The 23,045-nt window shown below is 37.7% G+C and overlaps 1 long non-coding RNA gene across 2 annotated transcripts in view; it reads left to right on the forward strand.

The window, feature by feature from the left end:
* The window catches only part of LOC122820610, a 44,437-nt gene extending 21,662 nt beyond the window's left edge, over window positions 1-22,775 (forward strand). For both annotated transcript variants that reach the window (XR_006368844.1, XR_006368843.1), the window contains 2 exons: window positions 19,999-20,148; window positions 22,688-22,775. This is a non-coding gene — a long non-coding RNA (uncharacterized LOC122820610). The remainder of the gene's footprint in view (window positions 1-19,998; window positions 20,149-22,687) is intronic.
* The last annotated feature ends 270 nt before the right edge of the window (window positions 22,776-23,045 follow it).

Raw genomic sequence — 23,045 nt, forward strand, 5'->3', positions numbered from 1 at the left:
TTCTTCAAATTAGGGTGGATTAAAATTAATCCATAGTGATGTAAAAATTGTTTCCATGTAGTTTTCACAAATAACTGATGTCAGCAGTCGCTATCAAAGGCACAACCAGGTTGAGGTGTGATCCCTTTTTCACACAAGGCCGTGTTGGTTTGTGTAGCCTGGCCTGCATAATCAAAGTGCGCTTTATTGCTAAAGAGCATAATATTGAAGTCATCATTTGAAGACTGCTTTTTGTATTTAGTCTACTTATCTTTGACACGTTTTAAAATGTGATTTAGGTGTGAGCAAACAGAATTGAGGTAGCAAATACTTTACACAACACTGTAAAAGTATTAAAAGCACTTTGCACAAACCTAGTATATTACTACGTTTCTTCAGTCATGTGTGTTCAGCAGGTGATCACAGCCTTTCACACTTGGGAAGATGAATTAATAAGTGAAAATTCTGTTTGTTTCTCCCTTCGCCTACTCTGGAGGCAACACGATTAAAAGACTTGAGAGAGACTGCAAATTCAATAAGCATTTGTTCCACAGGCCCAGAGCAACAATAAGTCACTAATGGCAGCATTTTGCTGTCTAAAGCCACCTTGTCACTACATTTCCCCTGATACACAGCCAAAACAAACAAAAAACTACTTTTAAGGCTGGTCAGAGGGAAACTTATAGCATCCCCTGTGTTTTTTTTTTTTTTTTTAAACAACTACAAGCATGTATATTTTTGTCCTTTTAGATACAGTTTAACAATATCAAATATTTAAATTTGATGATTTTCCACGCACCAGCACAATGCCAGCCCATACATGCCATTTTTTTTCTTCCTTTTTAAAATCCAATATACTCCTCTGATTTTAGTAGATATTATGTGCTTCATCTGCTAAATGATGGGGAAACAAGACTGCTTGAAATCGACTGGCCAAATGGAGCTTGGACCTCGCCCTGTCTGTCCAGGCAATTAGAGAACACATTAGCCCAAGCAAAGAGGATGATACAGTGCTGTATCTCGGCAGCGTCCGATGATGTGGAAAAAGACACATAAGCAGGCAGACACAAATATAGGCTACACTGACAAAACACCATTTGCTCATGAGGAATATTTAGGTTGTGAAACACTATTTAGGTTTAGGTCTCACTAAATAATCACAATTTACGTCAGGAAGTGTTAAGGCAAGCCATTGCAATCTTTATAACAGTGGGAAATTGGCAAAAAAAAAAAAAAAATGGAGGAAATTCTAATAAAGTACTGTACTAAATGAAGAAGAGAAATGCCACGGTGAGGTGGACTGGGAGGGTGAAAAAGAAAAAGAGGGGGTCTAAACGAGAGAATGAGGCAGTAAAACCAGATATACAAATGCACACAGTCTGGCCCATCCCGTCCAGTGACATCTGGACAGAGGTAATAACACGGTGCAGAATGGGATTCTGGAGAAACTGCATATTAACACCCAGCTAGTGGCACGCTAATGGCAGTTATCACGGCCCTCTCTCCTCAGCTGTCCCAGGAACAGCCCAACAGAAGGGAAGAGAAATAAAGTCGGTATGAAACAGAACACAATGTTGCGAATGATATGCACATCACGGGAGGCATTAGACTCCTGTTATGCACTTTATAGTGGTTCATTACCATATTCATGAGGACTGTAGTGGCGTAATTTCTGAAGATATTTTATGACTTATAAAGACATATGCAACCGTCTAAGATGTATATAATGTCTACAAAAGGTTTAAAAATGAAGCATGAGGTGTACTGTGTGCAGTTTAATGAAAACAAAAAGACCTAAAATGATATTATAACCTAATAATAAGGTGATAATAAGTTGTTAATGATTTATAAATCTTAAGTCAGTAACAAGATTAATAATAAATCTTATGTGAAAAAAAATACTTGCGATACGGGCAACCATTTGACTAATTTTCAAGTCCTTCACAGACTAGTTTTAGGTATCAACTGTCCCTGGATCTTTTTTACTCAAGCTTTGGTCTACATCATTCTAATGCTGACTTGGCTGTAACTTTAACCTTGCAGGAGGAGGAAGGTTGTACACATCAGTACAACCTTCAATTTTGTACATAAAAAGAAAAGTAAATCTGGGTTCAGATTGATACGGAATCAATGCAAGTAATACTCAAGTGAGACTGTAATATTCAGATATTCTCATTTTATGTTATGCTGATGCTATTTATACAATAATGAAGATTGATGCTTTTGTTCTATTTGTTGAATGAAAGTAGGTAGTTGAATGAAATGGTTTACATTTTACCTACTCTCACAATATTGATAATGTAAAATTATGTGGAAGGTCAGTACATGAGTGCTGGCATGAAATGAAAGTCTTGCAAACTAGTCTGCTTTGAATATTGGATTATTCATGAAGGCCAGTTCTTGGACTCAAGTCTGGGGATAAGAATTTAAAAAGGGAGCCTTCATTTCAATAAATGTACAATTCTAATATTACATATTAAACACAATCTTAAATACGGCATGAAACCCTTTAGGTCAAAACATTTGAGATTAAACCTGCAAGAAAACTTTTCTGAGTCCTGAGAATGTGTGCGCGCAGAAAAAAGCGGTAAGTGTGTCATTCAGATATTGACCATTAGCAAAAGCTAAAAACAAAGAGAATGAAAAAAGCAGAAGTAAACCCAATTGAAGATGTGCAATAAGACGCATGTCATGTGTCCGACAATTTTTCCCAAATTTTGTATTGTACCAATATATCCTTTTTTTTATATGTTCCTAATATTCCCAAGAGATTGCGAGTGTGAATTATGTGGAACATGGTCTGAATAGAAAAGTGTGGGAGGACATCTAATCCAGTTGAGTCAACTTTAATATTCTTGATAACAGGGAAACTGCAGCAGACTGCTTCAACAGCATAGAATTACTCAGCTCTGTAAGTATATGTTTGTCTCTTAAACTTAAAGGTCAGTGATGCAGACGTACTCCTCCACCCCTAATATGCATGTTGGTGTTTGACAGCAACAGAAAAGTGTGTGGGGAGGAAAAAGCGCAATACATTAGCAGAGCCAACACACAGGATTGTATGACTAAATTGGGGGAAAAAAATAACACCCTCAAAGACATTTGTAGACCCAAAACAATTTAACTAGGATATGTGTGAAGACCATTAATCTTTATGTTTTTTTTTTTCATGTGTGTTTTTTAATCACTCTGATTGTATTCTGTACAGTGACAGGTATACCTCAAGAATAAATGTACAATCTTGCTCCGAAGAAACATTTATATATATTTTTTTCCATGCTCTATGATGCAGAGGTGTTTCTCTTTTGTCTTCAAAGTTACAAATATGACAACTTGTTGTAGAAGGGAGGCTGAATGTGCTAGGAAAACTTACAGCAACCGTTTCGGATTCACACTGGGCATAGTAGTGGACAGTCAGGCAGCGAGCATTCTTCCACCCAGATGACAATGTGTTAACTGATAAGTGAATGCTTTTGATTTTTGGAAAGGGACAAATAGCTTTCATTATGACTGAAGGAAAGACAACATGGCGTGTTCTCCGTCCTTGATCATTTTTGCTCTGTTTAGGACAACAACGAAGAATTTGTTATCACCGCCTTGAGGTAGTGGCAGAACGTGCGGGGTTGAAAATGAAAAGAAATCAGTCAACTGAGACTTGGAAAAAAGTTCCAGAACGTTAATGTTCAATAACACTGTGATTGGATAATGTCATGTTGCATGGCGATGCTTTGTTTGGCTGATGCCGAGCACGAAGGGATTGTCCGTTCTCTCTACAAATCTCTGAACTCCCTGCATACGCTAATGCTAGAAATGAATAGAAAAAAAAATGAAAGTAGGTTTTACTCTTCTGGTTTCATCTCTGATTAAATTCAAACAAATTGGGACTAAAATCCGTTAAGATGTACTTTCAAAAAATAAATGAATTAATAAATGGAGCTTACCATTATTGGATATGCTTATGTTTGTAAATTGCACACATTAAAATAGTTGTTTTTTTTCCCCCCTCACCTCTCTCACTGCAAATTAGGCTCATATCCGTTCAGAATCCGCATCATCATAAACCCTCCATCCCCAAAAGTCCACATGGAGATTACAATCAGAGGCTTGTCTTGTTCAATTTTAAAGGCGATTTGTCCCAATTGCCATCTCTCCATTTCCTCCTCATTTCATTCACTTATGTCAATGCGATCACAGGAGCTCACCTCAGCTTCCATGTCATAAAGGAAAGAACAGGTATTTACGCTGGCACTTTCAATCAGGCTCTCCGGACAGGATCGCATCAGCATAACCAATCCTGGGAACGAAACAGGGTGCACAATGCAGTTTCTGGCAATTTCTGCATAATTTTAAATTCTTATCTGAAAAAAAAAAAGATTGTTTCAATTTCAAATAGATTAGAATGTGAACGGAGAAGGTACATGTCGTAACTCTAGGTTTGAAACTGAGCAGGGGTAAAAAAAAAGAAGTCTCTACTTGATATGTTTAGAGATCATGGACTGTGCATAGACAAAAGGTCAGCACACAGTTCAGCTGCCTGGAGGCCAAAACGTTGCCTTCAATCAAAACTTATGTCATGCGAAAGGGCATGAACCGTGATTAGAGACTACTCTTGGATATGTGCCTCTTAAGGCACAGCTGAAAGACTGGCGGGACTGTCATCTGATCTGGTCAGTACATAGAGGAAGCTTGTAGAAGAAATGGAAACTGTGCAACTATGAACGGGTTTTCAGTGGCTAAGAACCAGTGAAATGGCACAAGACACGCCACTGCAAATGTGATGAATTTGTTTCAGTAACTCAATTAACTAAGTGAAACACATTATATAGATTAATCACACAGAAACCAATTTTTTTTCAAGCCTTTATTTGTTAATTATGAGGATTTTTTTCTTATAGCTAATGAAAAAGTGGCTTATTAGAATATTACATTGGCAAAAAAACAGAAATGTGGATTTATTGACAAGTACGGTGAAGACTTGGGATTTAATTTAAAAAAACACTTTTAGTTTAATAAATTAGTTTATTGGAACACGTATTTTGTTTTATTGAATATGATTATATCCAATACGTTTTAGAGATAATATAGAAGTAAAGTATGTACCTGATTTAAATTTGATATACATTAATTTCTTTTGTATACATCAGATGTACATAGGCCTGTCGCGATAAACCGTAAATCGATTAATCGTACGATAAAAAAACCCTATCGACGTCATTTAATTTATCGTCCATATCGTCTCTGCCTGTATTTTTCTATTTCTATTGATGGCGCTGGATGTGAAGGCTCAACTCCGGTGCTATCCACTGACCCCTCCCTTCCTCATTTTTTAGGAAGGGAAAAATGAGAAGGGAGGAGGAGTGGACTATTACATCAGGTAGTCAGCGCGCGCATCATTTTGTACCGCTGCAGCTTTAGAGCCCCGTGAGGAATTAGCAAGGTAAAGAAACACTATCTCATATTGGGGGAGGAGGGACTCGAAATGGAACTGGTTTCAAAGCCGAACGCAACTGCCGCAGTGTGGGAGTATTTTGGATTCAAACCAAGTGACCGAGGCGAACCGCTGAACCTTTGCGAGCCGGTATGTCGCATTTGTCATAAAACAGTAGCAACTAAGAGCAGCAATACAACCAACTCGTACGTGCACCTAAAGCACAACCATCCAGTAAAGTTTTTCCAGCTGAGGACGAAAAGTAGCTACAACCGGTGGCCCGTCTTCGTCTTCAAGTTCGGGACACACCACCGTCATTGAAACATTTCATCGACAGGAAGCGTACAAAAAGGATGGCGCAAAGTGGTGCGCGCTCACAGACAGCGTAGTTCGCTTAATTGCTAAAGAGATGCTCCCATGTAATATTGTTGAAAAGCCGGCATTTCGAAAAATGTTGCAAACATTTGATAGACGGTACGAAATCCCCGGAAAAACATACATATATCAAACGGCAATTCCACAACTGTACAGCAGTATTAAAGAGGACATACTGAAGGAGATAAAAGACATTTCATTTTACTCTGCTACGTTGGATATGTGGTCAAGTTCAAATATGACCCCTTATATGAGCAAAACCATTCACTATATAGCTGCTGACTGGACCCTGCACTCTAAATGTTTAGAGACCAGATATGTCCCAGATAACCATACTACTGACACCCTGGGAGAAAACCTGAAATCTGCTTTAGCAGACTGGGGACTGGATGAGCACAAACTGGTCTGCATTACAACAGACTATGGCCCTAACATTGCCGCTGCAATAAGAAATCTTGGCTGGCCATGGCTCAACTGCTTTGGCCACAACCTCCACCTTGCTGTTTCCCATGGTCTAGACAGTGACAAAGAACGGACAGCACGTGCCATAGGACTCTGTAAAAGTTTGGTCAACACTTTCAACCTGAGCTTCTTTAAAAAGAGAGATCTGAGGAAGGCACAGAATGAAGCTAATCTCCCTCAGCACAATCTCATTCTGGTGAGTTTTTAAAGTCATTTATTCATTCGTTTGTAACTCAAAATATTCAGAGCCATGTTTATGTATTTTTTATTTTTGTAGCATGTAGACCTGTAGAATCTAATTAAGACCGTTGTCTGGCAATAATTTTACATATAACAACACAAATTATTAAGGAGAATTAGTATCATTTCTTTAAAGAAGTTGAAATAAATTAACTAATAAAAAATAGTCAAAACTCAACATGTTGGTATTTCTTGCTCGGAATCTGTCTGATTAAAGTAGCAACAGATATGCCTAAAGATTGTTGAGGCATCTGGTCTTATTTAAAAATGTGCTTGTTTCTTTGCACTTTTTGTTTATAAAATGGCAGTTTTTCCCCATCTTTATTTAAATCTAATGATATACAGACTTCATAATCTGTATTGTTTTGGTTGAATGTAGTTTCTATTTCCACTGTGGTTTTATCTTGTGCTTAGTTTTTATTCAAGTACATTTTTTGTTAGAGACCCATTTTATTTTTATTTCTGCTTGTTTTATTTTATTAACCGGTTCCAGTGTTGAGTGTTCTTTTGAAAATAAAGGGTATACATCTTTGGCAAGAAATCGCATGCATTATTTCGTCATTTCCATTAAATCAGTGTAAAAAGGTCTTCTGACAATACTATCGTCTATCGCAATAGTTTTTTGAGACAATTAATCGTTCAGCAAAATTTGATATCGTGACAGGCCTAGATGTACATTTAGGTTAAGATTGGGATACTAAATGGGCAAATAGCTACTTTTTGTTCATCCAGACAAATCAGTAGAGGCAAAAGTGTGGCTATAAAAATTAAATATAAAATTGCATCTCATCTCAATTTCAAAGAAAACATAAAGATGAAAGAAATTTCTAATATTTCTATGAATGAATTATTATGAGTTGGTCTGTATGTGTTAGAACACACAGACCCAGTAGAAAAGTATGTTTTGCTGCCAGCAGCTTCCATAGATCATGAGAATAGATCCCAGATGCACAATAGCCATAAGACATATTTTGATTGAAGGAAGCCAGTTTTTTCTTTCTTTCTTTTTTTTTTTTTTTGTTTGTCTTTGTTTTCTAGCTGTATTGCACTTTTTGCCTTAAACCAAAGATTTGAGCTTCTCTACAATAATATTTGGCCAATATATATAAAAAGTAATATAAGTTTATATTATGTTTTTTTTTTCTTTTTTAGGTTTGGAACTTACTTCAGTTCATTCACTTGTTTACAGCCATCCTTGACCTCAAGGGTAAAGGACCTTATTGGAAGAAAGGTTTCAAAATACAATACAAGAGGTTGGTCTACACTCAGTCAGTGATGGGAAGTCTAGTTATAGTTTTTAAGTTGAGAGAAGAACATTAGAAGTTAAGGTTGTACTTAGACCCATTTTGAAATTCATGCACAGTTTTTGGGGTGTACATTTGTTTGTAAAAATGATTCTTGAAAAGACCAGAGCTAATATCTTCAAAGAATCCTAAGACTAAGAGATGTAGTAGTAAGCAGAGTGTTTGAGAATACAGGGCCAGGACCCAGATTTTCAAAGATCCCACTTAAGACACTCAGAGTCCTCACTGAGAGTTTCTAACTTAGCACCAAAAAAAAAAAAAAAAATCATGCCAAGGAGTCCTAACTTAGTGATTCAGTCAGGTGGCGGAAGTGAGTCTAAGCCAGGAGTAGACAAAAATTCCTGTCTTAGTAAGGAGGTGTGGTTGACCCTGTTGCTAGGTGTGACACTGTCTGGACTGTGATTGATTATTCTTCTACTTCTTGTTTAATGGTTGTTTGCAAACAACTTAATGGAGCATTACCACCTCCAACTGATAAGGAGTGTGGACCAAAATCTAACCCAGAAAAGATTCCTCGTGGCATATATTCAAGAAGGTGTCTGAAAGATTCTAGAGGAATCCAAACTCACCAGATGAGGCAACATTTTGCCAGTCTGTTATTATTCAATTTTGGTGCGTCTGTGTGAATTATTGCCTCGATTTCGTGGTTTTAGATGTGGACGACATCTAGTGTAGCTACTGCTGCAGCCCGCCTGCTTTAATTGTCCATGTGTTTTACATTCAGAGAAGCTGTTTTGCACTCTTCATTTCTAACATTCAGCTATATAAGCTACCGTTACCTTTCTGTCACCTTTAACTGGTTTGCCCATTTTGTTCACACAAATGGCACACCTCAGATACTTGTAGAACAGCCTGCCTGCCACCAAGACCCACAACATTTCTTCTCTACTCTGATGCTCAGTTTGAACTTCAGCAACGTCAAGATCTCGTATAACTAATTGAGATACTTTCCTTTTTTTTTTTTTTTTTACTGTCACTGTTTGAATCTAAAGCGAAAACTTGGACAAATGCTGGAGGCATCGAGACAAATATGTCTGTGGATAAGAAACTCCTGAAAACGTGTTTTGGTCCCTTACTAAGCTATCTGTTTCACACACCTGAATCTATATGCTCTGGTTTAAATATCATTCAACAGCCTGTGAGCTACTAATCACTGCTATTTGACACTGACCAATGCTGGTGTGTAAATTTGCCTCCTACCTACATAAGACTGCATCAATAATCTCCAAGGAAAAGATGTCGACAGATCAGCTCACCCTCATTTACCGACGCAGATAATAATTGCACGGCAAACAAAATGGACGGCAAATATTAGCATGGGAAACATTGTAAACAATAAGCTGCGCAAGGAATTAATCATTTCTTGTGGCAACAGCACACAAAGCGCTCCTCACACTATCCCTCGCCTGCCGTGTGTTTCAATTGCAAACGAAGAAGTGTGACTTTATGTAAATACTGCTTCAAATGCCAAACTGCTGTATCTTAGAGATGCACTGTGCTGTATGATGTTACATGTGTTATGTTTTTATCATGTATTTTATGTTTTTATTGCAAAGCACTTCATAAATTCTGACCTGCAAAAGGTTATATAAACATAACATTCGCTTTCCCTGTAAACAAAGCATAGGCCTCACGTCTGAAACATTTATGTACATGCTTCTTAAATATTACAGCAATCAAGTTGTCATAACACAGAATGCTACAAGCAGTGTGCAACGTCGGAACGCAAAGCTCTTCTTATTCAAAACTGTGCTCGCAAACCTTCCTTCCCCTTAAGGCTCTGTTCTCAATTCATCATTCTTTGTTTCACTGTATCAAAGACTGAAAATAGGGATTTTCTCTCATAATTTTAAAACATAAGCTACTGGCCTTAACAGAAATAAAAGATCAATTTTTATTGCAAAAAGGGTAGCGGTGTGCAAGTTATAATTCTTCTGTTATGTGGCATTAGCAGTGTTACTTCCTGTATGGAAATGTGGGGAAAGAAATGCAGTTCTAACGCACGCCAACCCAAGCTACGTCAGAACTTGCTCGACCAAAGTCTTTCCATCTCTTCTTCAGCAAGAACTCTTTTCGAAAAAGCCAAATCAAGAGTGCAGCAAAACATTTCATGCGAAATTGAAGAAGCTATTATGAATTTAGCTGTTTCCATCAACTTTTTCTGAGATACTTCAAAATGTGCATAAAAGTTTTTTTTGATGCAAACATGATGTGTCTTGAGCTCATTCATTTTACAAAGCTTAGCAAAAAAAAGACGTTTGTTTACAAAGAAAAGTAACTCGGTGACAACTGATATCATAAAGCCTTTTTGAAGAAGAGTTCGGTTTTGTAAGGAAACATTTTTGACCTCTCTGTGCTTCAAAGCGTGTATTTGAGTGCTTGAAGGCACTACCAACTTGAAAACCCAGAAAAACACACAACATTAGCACTTCTGCTTTTTTGGGGGAAACCTTCTAGATTTGTAAACATCCCAATCAGCAGGGGGCTTTGAGGGGAGAGAGTCACATCACATTTTAAGTTCAAAGTGGAATCTCTGAGCTTCCTCAGCCATATATCTCTTATCAGCTTTAAGGTCAAATTATGCAGCATACACGCATCTTGAAAATAGGAAATCTAAACCTGCATGTTTTTTGGGTTTTTTTTTTTTGGGTTTTTTGCTTTGATGTTAACTGTATATTACTCTTAACTTCAAATATACATTATTTCTTACTCATGCCTTCAATGTATTTCTCATGCAGGCTTCCTAACACAAAATCTCATTCTATGTTGTACTTTATTTAAAAAAAAGAAAAAGAAAAAAAAAAAAAACTCAAAGAACCTATCTATAATCACTGACATCTATAATTTCGTACCTTGTTATTACAATGTAATAATTTTAATTTACAGTGCAAGTGCGCACTTTAGGAGAAAAGTCAAATCTCAAACGACGATGCAATTCTGACATAATTATGGTATTGGTGCATAATATGTCAGTGATCCAAAGACCCCCTGTACTCCCAAGAAAACAAGAAAATATTGCACAAAGAAGGAAGGAAAACACTTCAAAGTACCGATAAAAAGTATTTACCCCTTAGGTGTTTTTTTTTTTGCCCCCAACTTAATGTATTTAAAAAACAATGGTGTTCAACAAAATGTGACTTTTTTTAAACAAAATAAAATAAAAACTGATTTCTACAAAATATTGACAAATAAATAAATATGTAGGATAAAATACGTGATTACATACAAATTCACCTTCTTCAAGTCATTATTTAATAGATGCACCTTTGGCAGCAATCAATCAGGCTCTTGCATCTCAATCAATGGTGTAATTTTCTGCCTTTCTTCCACACAAAACTGTTTTAGCTGTCAGGTTGTGTAGGGATTGGCTGTGAACAGCCCTTTTCAAGTTCTACCACAAATTCTTGAATTAAGGTCTGGACTTTGCAACTCGAGAACTTCCACCTATATATCTCGATACCACTTGTGTGTAGATTTAGCTACGTGTTTTGGGTCATTTCCTTGCTGATAGACACTAATTGTCCTCCAAGACTTTGCCATGTTTGGCTGCATTCATTCTTCCTTCGACCCTTACAAGCTTTCCAGCCAGCTGCCAAGAAGCATCTCCACAGTAGCTGCCCCTGACGTGCTTCACAGCAGGATGGTGTGTTTATGGCGATGTGCAGTGTTCGATGTTTGCCAAAGATAGCATCTTGTCCAATGGCCAAAGAGCTCCATTCTAGTCTCATCCAACCAACAAACCTTCCTCCACTTGACCAAGGAACCTCCTTCAGACTTGATATGAGTTTTCTTCAACAGTGGCTTTAACATTCCCACTCTCCCATTAGGCTTTGACTGGTGAAGAACCCGGGCAACAGCTGTTGAAGCAGAGTCTCCTCCATCTTAGCTGCTTAAGCTTGTAACTCCTTTGCTGTAGGCAGAGGTGTCCTGGTGTCGTCTCTCGTTATTCTCCTCTTTGGACATTGACTATATATATATAAATATATATTCCTTTTTTCTGTCACCATCTGACTGGACCAATTAGCACAGTTAGTGTGGTTAGAATTACTAAAATAGAAGTCTGTAAATGTATTCCTCAGATGCTCTCTATATCCTTATGATTACTGAGATTTCCAACAGGCTGCCAACATTTCCAAATTAAACATCTTCAGTGACACTCAGAGATTAAAAGCTCAAGAGCATAAACAATAAACCAGATCTACTTTGTTTTACTTCCTGTTATCTAACCCTAACCTCTTTGTCTCCCAAACCCTGAAGGATCTCAAATATGTCTTGACATTTAGGAGAAAATGCTTATTTTGGTATTTACACAAACTGGTCGATGTTTGGGACTCATCAGGCAAAAGTCGGACAATTTCAGTCGTCAGTCAATTTGTCTGTCTCTAAAAATATTGGTTGTCATGTCTCTGAGTAGGTTAGATGACATACAGAAAGAAAAATACAGAGTAAAACGTAGCATAAAGTGAAGCTATACTTTAAAAAAAAAAGTAAAATACAATTTCAAAACCCTTGCTAGCAAAAAAACTAATTACCTTTATGGTTTGTTCACTTTTTTTTATCGTTACATGCATTTAAACAGTTGGCAAACCGGTGTGTTTGGATAGCTTTTTGGGTTTCAATGTAAACAGCCCCTTTGGCCTGACAGTTTTCATTAGTGACCATATGAACTTATATGATCCATACATAGAAAGCAATTAGGGACTTGTCATAAAGCAACAAGCCTAGGACCGGCTGTTCAGGCCGATAAGCAGGAAATCAGTTAACAGCTTCCAATTATATCCATAGAATAGCAAAATATGAGTTTCCAAACAAATAATTAGGCTCTTTTTTTCCCCCCCTCAATTTTCTATAAACTAAAATAGACCAAGAACTTTTAACGTAAAGACAATTAACTTTTTTTAAAGAGTTTTTGTCTCACAGTCGCAGACAGAATAGCTACATTCTGGCTGCTTTTGTAATTTAAGTCAGAGGAGCTCAGAAACGTGGCAGGGTTATCTATGGGTTTATCTTGTTGTCTGGAAGGCCCAGGGAAAAGCAAGCGGTGTTGGCACTAAGCTTTGTGATGCAGTGACGCATGTCCTGGCAGATCTATTAGTTGCACCTTTCCCTAATTTATTGTTTGTTTGCCTCACTTCTGTCCACCGGGGCTAGCACCTAATTGGAAATAGAAACCTAATGAAAAACTGATGAAAAAGGCTCTTGCCCAAGATATGGAAAAAAAAACAAAACAAAAAACTGCAGAGCCAGGCTTTCTTCTTAACCATATGTAAACCTGACTGTTGGAAAACAACAAGAAGTTGGAACGGATCTTGATTAAATTGGTCAAATCTCTCTCCCATTTACAGCACCCGCCATTTTGTATCTTAATTAAAGCACAGCTGTTGTGAGTTTTTCCCCTCTTTAATTGTTGAGTGTTAAGTCACTCCAGAAAACAAATGCTTTGTTCAGCAAATACTTCATCATAGCACAAGGTCTTGAAAAAAAGATGAGCATATTACAAATTAATATATAAAAACATTCAAAACCCTTCAACTTTTTTATTTATTTATACATTAATATATCTGTTAATGACCACAAAGCTTGGTTAATGGCCTGTTGTTGTTTTTTAATGATTCTGTTGAACCACAATTCAAAATTCAATAATGGGGGGGGAGAATATCAAGAGTTTGGTTTTAAAACCTATGGCAGCTGTAAATCAGAAATAATCTTTCTACTATTTGTTTTAGAATGGCTGGATAAAATGCCAGTGACTGCCCACATTGCATTTATAGTCTGTTGTTGTTATTAATTTTGAAACATTTTACAAACTGTTGAATTTTCTGGAGAGGTTCAAACTTGCTCATTGGTACATTTGGAGCATGAAAGACAGCAACTCTATTTTGTACCTGTTCCCTGGAAGAGCCGCCACGTTGCTCTTCCCCATTCGCTCTGCCTGGGCAAGCACGAACATCGATGCGTCTTCATAAGTCTACGCTAACAAAGATGCACAGACGACACAAAGAAACATATGAAACAAACTCATGTCCACACACTTGCTGCCCTATAACCAAAATCCTAAAGTATGTTGGCATTTTTAGCCGTCAGTGTCTTCTTTTGATTATTTTTCTGACACCCTCAGCCCGCAAGAATATGAGGGGAGTTAAAAGGCAAGACATGAGTTGACACGTAATTCCTTGCAGCCTCTTTTGGCTATAGGTCTTTCCTCTTTCACCAGAGTGCGCTAATGAGTAGAAAATAAGCATTTGTTTGTCTGTGTGGATGTTATCTGAATCCTTCTGGGGTACCGTGAAGGACCTACCCATGACTCAAGGGGAATGACGGAGAGGGGGTTTAACCCAGTCTCCTCCAGTGAGCTGGCTGCCTTGACACCTCCCCATCACTGCCTGGCTCGTGCCGCCACATTGCTCTTCCCCGTTCGCTCTGCCTGAGCAAAAACGCTGTGACACACTCTTGACCCAATTTCAAGTCCTAATTCTGCGGCTGGGTTGAGCCTAATTTAAGCAAGCTGGTACACATAATTACAAGGAAACAGATTGTTACTTAATTGGAGTTGTGTCTTCAGGCTTAATGGCAGCCAATGTTTTTTGACTTGTGTGGGAGTCGGATGTGTTGTGCAGTAGAGTTAACTTGTAGAACTGACTACGTGATTGATGTTTCCTTGAGCAAGAAAAGAGTTTTAGGGGGACTCAATTTATGTCGCATGCATTCATCTTAGAAAGTGCGAGACATAATGTGGAACATTTTAAAGTAAATTTATAGTTGTCATTATAATTTAACCCTCTTTATAGTAAAGAGGGTTAATTTAATTTACGACGCCACATGAGTTGTTTTACTTGTGCTTGCAAAACTTTCACTTCAGTACAGAGTGGGAGCCACAATTCTATCCATTTCCAATCTCCCTTTTATTAAAAAAAATAAGAATGTTTTCAGCCACGGTGAAAAGAAATTCATGGCATAGAAACGGCATAGGTGAATGAAAGATATGTCAATAACTTGTCATTTAACCTAAAATCTTAGATCTGGAGTTATTGCAACCCACAGCAACACAATATAATAGAAGCTTTAAAGCTGTGAATTAAACTTGCAAGCTTTATTTAGGACATATCTATTTTAGATATTGCTGTTTCTCCTTGAAAACATGTTTTTTGAAGATCTGAATAAATGTACTAACCCTCCCACAGTCTTAAGAGACTTAGGGGGTTAGACCCCAGGAGTTTTTTACTCTATGCATAATCCAGCAGTGTCACACTGACCCTCTGTTTATATTTTTATGGTGGTTTGTTTTTGTGTGATTTCTCAAACTGATGGTCTGACGGGACAACGCCACCTCCGCCCTCCACTTCCCTGCTGTCCAACCGTGACATTTGCCGCGCAGTAGTACATTATGAAATCTTCTTCAAAAATTTGTTTTCCTCATAAATTTGTAAGGACATGTCACACTGGAGTTTGAACATTTGCTAATTTTCCATCTTTAAAAGCACATCAAAAGTTTTTAAAGTTTTATTCTTTTAAATTAATTTTGACTTGATGTCAGTGAAGACTTTGAACTACTCACTTTTGTTGGCTTCCTGAAAGAACCCAATGCAGTTTGCAGAATTTAATATTTATTTAGTCTAAAGCTTAAATATTATCATCACTCACATTTTTAAAAAGCCTTACTTTTCTAACTGTTAATGTATGCATCTACAGGTAAATTATCTTTTACAAATTTTTCACTTTCTACTGTAATTTAGTCAATGCTATATCTAGTTTACATTGGGGGAAAGAATCTGTCTTCAGACATCAATCTCTCATGAATAATAGTAAAAAAAACAAAAAAAACATCAATACTATTCTTAGAGAAAATAGGGGTTTGCTGTTTGACCCCAGGCTTGCCGAGACCGTCTTGGTATCAAACCAATCTGTCAAAACACTGTCCTCTCCCCCCGTCACACTAGCATCAGTCTTAATCTTCCTCAAAACCACACACAGGGCTGACAAGACTGTATATTTTCCTGGTGAACAAGCCAAGGCCCTGGAACATCATGGCAGGAAGGAGACTGGCTCAATGAGAGGTGGGATATTGGCTATGTGCAACAAAATGACTAACAATTTATTCAAGATCTTGACACACCTGTGCCTTACAGTATGAACAAGGTGAGGGGGGAATTTTCAAAAAGGAGTATGCGGTTTTTATATCAGTGACAGATGTACTAGGTTTTAGAACATGGATATTGTGCAGATTAATTACACTCAGGGCTGCACAGTGGCACAGTTTGTAGAGCTGTTGCCTTGCAGCAAGAAGGTCCTGGGTTCGATTCCCGGGCCGGGGTCTTTCTGCATGGAGTTTGAATGTTCTCCCTGTGCATGCGTGGGTTCTCTCCGGGTTCTCCGGCTTCCTCCCACAGTCCAAAAACATGACTGTCAGGTTAATTGGTCTCTCTAAATTCTCCCTAGGTGTGAGTGTGTGTGTGAATGGTTGTGTGTCCTGTATGTCTCTGTGTTGCCCTGCGACAGACTGGCGACCTGTTCAGGGTGAACCCCGCCTCTCGCCCTGAACGTAGCTGGAGATAAACACCAGCAACCCTCCTCACCCCATTAGGGACAAGGGTGAACAGAAAATGGATGGATGGATGGATAATTACACTCAATTGAAGCTGCAAGTCTTTTGCACATCAAGAAAATATAGATTTTGTCTATTCTCCACTGGAAAATAGCTAAAAGTCAGTCAGACTGGATGAAGAATGCATGTAGAAGTCTTGCAACAAATCCTCAAATGGATTTAGGTCTAAGCATTCAACCATAAGTAAGTGATCTACACCAACCCACTATAGATCTGGCTGTGTGTAAAGAGGTGGAAGGTGAACCTCAGCCCAGAGTTGCTGTCTGAAATAGATTTTCCACCCTACACTGACCAGCTTCCAAGTCCCTGCTAGAAAGCATACCACAATGTTTCATAGAAATGTTTTAAAACATTTTAAGTGCTGTAATCACTTCTGATTTAGGAAGTCAAAAAATGCTCAAAATAAGATGTTTTAAGATGCTCTAAAGCTTTAATTCTGTTTTAAAGCACTTTTTCAGAAACTTTAGCAATGAGGTGCTAATCTCTGAGTGAGTTTTAGAAATATTTGACAACATAAAAAAAATAGTGTTTTGGATGTCAGAAAGGTCAACGTGTATTTATAGAATAGGTGTGTTTTTTTTTTTTTTGTTTTTTTTTATTTGTATCCTTTAATGTATTCTTGTTGAAATGTTACAACCACCAATACTTTACCTGCAGTCAGTATTTCTTGTGCACCTCTACAGGTTGATTTTTTTCCGATTAATCCCAATAAGTACAATAAAGTTTGAGAATATAGCTTGACAAAATGGGAAAAAAGTAAAAATAATGCAAATACTTTTGCAAACACTTTGCATTTTCGTTACTTTAAATGGAAAGAGGTGTAAAAAAAAAACTTCACAAAATGATTTAAACTGACCTTTTTTCTTATGTTTCAAATGATGAATCGTGCAAATGCACACACATGTAACCATATGACATGACTGCATACTCATTTGGGTCATCTATGAAGGTGCAGCCATGCCGGATGATACTTTCCACATAAAAACCAGCCGTTCTACAAAACCACAGACACACAGCCTTCGCTACTGTTTGGTGGTAATTTGTGCCTGAAGCTACTGCAGTCTGCAAGCCGTCACATTCTCCTTCTGTCATCTTTAAATCATCAAAATTGGAATGCAAAAGCAATTGCAGATATGAGGCATTTTCACTTCCGAAAAATAATTGAAAAACTGTGGCGCTTTTGCCTATGTTGTGACTGCAACTGAGCCAAAACATTGAGCTCCTTTTGTTATATCATTAATGACATGTTTCAGAGTCGGTCCTGACTAATTTGAATAACAATATGGCCCATTTAATTTTTCCCCTTTCTTTATTTCCAGAAAATGTGGTCTAAACTTTGTTCAAATGTGTTTTGCAGCCAATTAGCGGTGTGGTTGTAGTAGTAGGATCTGTCATTTCATTTTCAATACTTCCTCTGGGGAACTTTAAAAACAGGCAAATGTTCTGCTAAACACAGCTAAAGTATGGTAGAGGGGTAGCATGATTTGTGAATGTGTCACCTATTAGGATGTAAAGACAAAGCCTGTTTCATCTCTCCTCATCTCACCTTGCTGCTCCTGGGAAAATTAACAGACAACATTCCCATAAAAAAAAAAAAAAAAAATGTTTGAAGTTTCAGTTTTCTCCTGTTCAAAAACAAAGAAAAGACACACAACCCAACAAAGAAGTTCAGTTAGAATGAATAAAATAGTCATTGAAAAGTCCCAACTTCTGAGGCAATTGCAAGTACGAAAGTGGGAAACAGCATCTAATGAGTCTAGTAGTGATCTCTAACTAGCCATAAAACATTCAAAACATGCATTTAAATATAGATATTCCACAAGACCTGTAGATTCAAGGTCATTCTACATGTTTAAATGTATAGCACAATTTTCGCATGTGTTTAAAAAGCAACTCAAAACCATTTAAAATTGTCCTTATAGTTCACAATGATGTGGTAGGACTACTATATGTCAGTCTGTCATTTAAACAATCATATCTATTTATTAAAATAGACTGAAGTTTGTGAATGTAGCCTGAAAAGAACAAGATCAAGAAACCTTTTGCAAAATTGAGTCAGTGCAATTGTTTTGTAGTCTGAAGTATTCTTAAAATAGAGGCTGTGTGCACCAAATCCTCTTTTGTAATTACAGGAAATTAGCAAATCGCTAAATTAAGCATCCAAGAGGAGTCATGGAAGTCCTTGCCAAAATGTTAAGAAATTTTGAAAAAAAACCCATATTTTCACTAAGTAGGGAAACCATGAACACCAATCAAAAGTTGAATATGGTTCACTGCTGCTTGAGAAAGAAAATACTGTTTTTACAGTTGTTTACCCTGATATTTTTATTATTCATTTTTATTAGAATGTTTTCTACCATCTTTCGTCACTGTTTTTAGATTTTTCTTCTTTATATTCTTTAGAGGATTGGGAACTTGGCCAGGGAGGCAGCCAACTTTCTGGAACTGATTATTCAGCCAGCTCAAACTCTTCTACACCTCATATGCTGCGCTGCCTCCCTGTGTGTGCCCCATCTCTGAAGGCAAGGGACCCTTCTCCATTATTTCCTCATCTGATCTCCCCCAATGCACTTGCAGTGCTCATCGCAGCTCAACCCCTCGTCTGTTAATCCTGCCTTTCATCTGGCACCACAGGACCTTTCAGCCTGCGCTTCACTTATGATATCAATCAGTTGCACAGCTACCAACATGGCCCTACACATGCTTATATACAGACACGCACACTCACTCTCAAGCACGCAAACACACATAGGTGATCCTGTGAGCCTCACTTTCTTTTTTTGATCATCTCAGAGGTGAGGCGTACAGTGTTGGGGAAAAAAAAAGAAGTATTTATTGCTTAAGGATTTATTTTGCTACTACTTTTATAACACACTTACATGCTTCAGATTATCAAACAAGTCTGAGTATTGGAAAAACATAACCTGAGTAGATATTTGAATAAAGAAAAAATCTCTATCTGAAGAAACTTGACCATATATATATCTATATAGAAAAACAAGAAAAAAAACAAAAACCTAACATTTATACCAAACATGTTTTTACAGCAGTGTGCAGTAAATATAGATGGACAGTATTGCTCTTTGCTTGTGATGAACACACTGATCTGACCAAGCTGTCTTCCTTGTTCTGTTTACGCAAACAAAAACAAAAAAAAGAAGAAAATGAACACAGGCCTGCTGGGATTGTCTATGTTTACAAATGCTCAATATTGGCCCAATCAAATATTCTCTGAGATCAGCTCAATCAACTATTTGTCATTCTTTGCTTTTGTTTTGTTTTGTTTTTTTTTTTTTGTTTTTTTTTTTCTGTAGCCACTCACTCTTGGGTTTTTCAGCATGTCAGGAGAAGTTGTTTTCTCATTTTGTAATCCTTGCAGAAGCGCTGCCTGAACAAAGCGTTTGCGCGTGGTCATTTAAAATTCCCTTTTCTTGCGAAAGCTACAAAACAGTGCAGTTGCGAGCGTTTTTAGAGCATCGGCCCCAACATGGCTATGAAGCTTGTCCTGTCATGTTTCATCAGGCCATTGTCAAACTGGTAAAGGCTAACAAGGGTGAATGCTGGAAGCGTACAGAGCCATAACCTAGCCTCTCCATCCCCCCTTTTAGCATGCTTCTGAGGCCCGCTCCTACCGCAGCCTTCACATCGCATGAACGTCACGCAGAGAGTGGCTGGAACTGAAAAGTTTATCCTTTAGAGAATGGGAAGAGAGGCAGTCTAAAACAAGAGCTGACAATGAGGATGGAAAACAATCTGAGGTAAGCAGTAGAAGACAATTCTGCCGGTGTCATAAAAAAGGGGTTATCGTGCAATTCAGAAGCTTAAAAGGTTGCAAATAGTCGCGTTTATCACTCAGCTTTAATTAATTCTGCTTTAATCAATGTTCTGCATTAACCAGGAATGGATTAATTACATCAGTTTTAAGACAAAGCAATAGATAATTCCCTCTGCCTAAATATTTCAGTGTTTTATTAACCTTTTGTTTTATTTGCTATAGTTTAGACTCAACATTATCATCATGACTGTTCCACAACTGGGAGTTTGTGTTAGTTTAAGATAAGACCCACTTTGTCAGCTAGTAAAGAGCAACCAAAGTCCTAGTGGGCCCATCTTGCTCCAGATCAGCTGTCTTGGAAATAACTCTAGGCTGTTACTTTGCTTCCCCAAACTCTGGCAAAAACTTAAATGTCATATAAAATATGCTGACTTTGCCCTTATATAAGATGCATAGATCCAGTCACACTATTCCACTTCTAGGAGCCTTGTGCTACGCTAAGTTTCCATCAACTTCAACGAATTTATGGATAATTTCACTCACTGATCACTTCATTGGGTACACCTGTTCACTTGCTTAACACAAATAACTCAGCCCCTCAACTGGCCACAAATCAGGGCATTGAAAAAAATGACTTCCTTGAGTCCAAACCGAGCATCAGAATGGGGAAGAAAGTGACTTTGAACCTGGCATAATTATTGCTCCAGGTTTTTGAGAATCTGCTGATCAGCAGATATTTTCATACATCTCTTCGGTTATTGCAAACAAGTAAAATACTGGAATAGCTCAAGTTGAGAGAGAAGTTCACATAAACAAACACATGTTGCCACTATGGTCTGCCGAGACCAAAGGCAAAAACATGAAAAACTTTACAATAGATGAACTCCAGCGTCAGAACAACACACTAAGTGTCACTTATACAAGAAAGTACTATGTCCAGACAGAGTTAGCTAAATAATTTATAAATTTAGCTAACTCTGTATGGACACAATTTTTTTATGTTGTATGCAGGATCTAACAAACCACTTTACCCACTATTCAACTGCAATAATAATAATAATAATAATAATAATAATAATAATAATAATAATAATAATAATAATAATAATAACAACAGAGCTGGTAAAGTGTTAGGACTGGGAAGAAATACCTACAGTAGTCTGCAATGGTCAAGTTTGCCCAAAGTTGTCAGAAGAAAATAAATCAATTAATCTACAGAGTCATTGACAATGAAGATTCATTGGTCCGTGATACCAATAATGAGAACCTCTGTAGCTCAAAGTGATTTTAAAGTTAACTTTGACCAATTTGGCATATTTCAAAGTGAATTTACTGTGATCGCAGTTGGCTGTGTATTATGTGAAATGACAGAATGTTTTTGGAGTTCAGACTGCTCCCTTTCCCTAGCCAAGACACAAGAATTACAAACAAAACTGGACAATAGCTGTTTTTACATCATGGGCTTTCCTTAGTCCAGTGCAGTAGTCTCAAACTCCAGACTTGAAGGGCCAGTGTCCTGCAACCTAACCAACATTATGTCAGTCAAAGAGATCTGCAGAGCTTGACTTCATCCTATTGAGACAGTTTAGCCGTTTCATTCATGTGTGTAGCACCAGGGACATATCTAAACGTTGCTGGACTCTGGGGCTCGAGGACTGTAGTTTGAGACCACCACTCAGGTGTGACAAATTTTTCTTTTTACTCCATCTAGATGCCATTCTGTATGCATACTGTTTAGCTCTGTGGAAATTTCTTGGAAAAAAATGTCATTATGAGGTTGCAGTAAGACTCTCGGGACAATGTTCACCTAGAAAGTCTGAGTTAGGTTTTGACTGAGGACAAAACGTCTTAGAAAGTATATCGCCATACATCGGTGGCTTTGTTCAGGAGAGGAACATGCCGTATAGTGCCAGAAACACTGGGCTTAAGTGGTTTGAGAAACACAACAAGGTTTTTCAGGGCTGAATTTTGCCTCAAATCCCCGCCAATCTTAATCATTTAATCAGCATTTGTCAGATGTGCGCAACAAACGAGTCCAATCAAACTTGTGTGCATCAAGCAGGCATCACATGTACAAAAGGATGTTAATTCCTCTGGACAGCAGGAAAAAAAGAACCCGATACCCCATGCATATGCCCACCATTGCCCACCAGCAAACCAAGCTTCAAACAGACAATACAACTGGGTAAAGCTGAGATCTTTTTCCTTCCTGGATTTAACGAAAGCCCTTACCAGCTTTGTGTTTGGCACTGAATGAAACACAGCCACAGGCTTGTGATAAAAGATTAATTGAATAAAAATGGTGCTTCAGTCTATGGGAGAGAATTCAGCAGCATGTGGGAGATGGAAGATTATAAGGTTAGAGCAGTGTTACTTAACCACCCTGGCATGCTGACCGGCCCCAGCAGATTCGTTTTCAGTGAGCTGGCTATACTCCTAACATTCACATCCAGATAAACAGTTGTGTGTTTTTAACTTTTCATTTTCTTTTTGTTACTGTTTCCCCCATCGTTCTCTAACAGATTCACTTCCACCCTGTGCTTTAAAGTGAGATACCTTGAACAGGCCTGTTAAAACTGTTTCTCACAGGAGCAAAGGCAGAGATATACTGCATACCCACCGTGCACCTGAACCCACACAACCAATAAGGTATTTTTTTTTTTACAAGCCATTGTGTTCTTTGTAACACTGTTGGCGCATTAAAAGTTTACTGCTTCTTTTTTTCTTTTTTTCCCCAGGCTCTGAAACAGTCAAAATGATGCCGGCAGATATGCACCTATTGGAACATGAGAACGATAAATAAAGAATTTCTTTATTTTAAAGTATGACACCAAATCATTTAAGTGGTCTATTATAAGACCACTATTATTACTTAATCAT

Source organism: Gambusia affinis, linkage group LG18, assembly GCF_019740435.1.
Source record: "Gambusia affinis linkage group LG18, SWU_Gaff_1.0, whole genome shotgun sequence".
Taxonomy (NCBI): Eukaryota; Metazoa; Chordata; class Actinopteri; order Cyprinodontiformes; family Poeciliidae; genus Gambusia; species Gambusia affinis.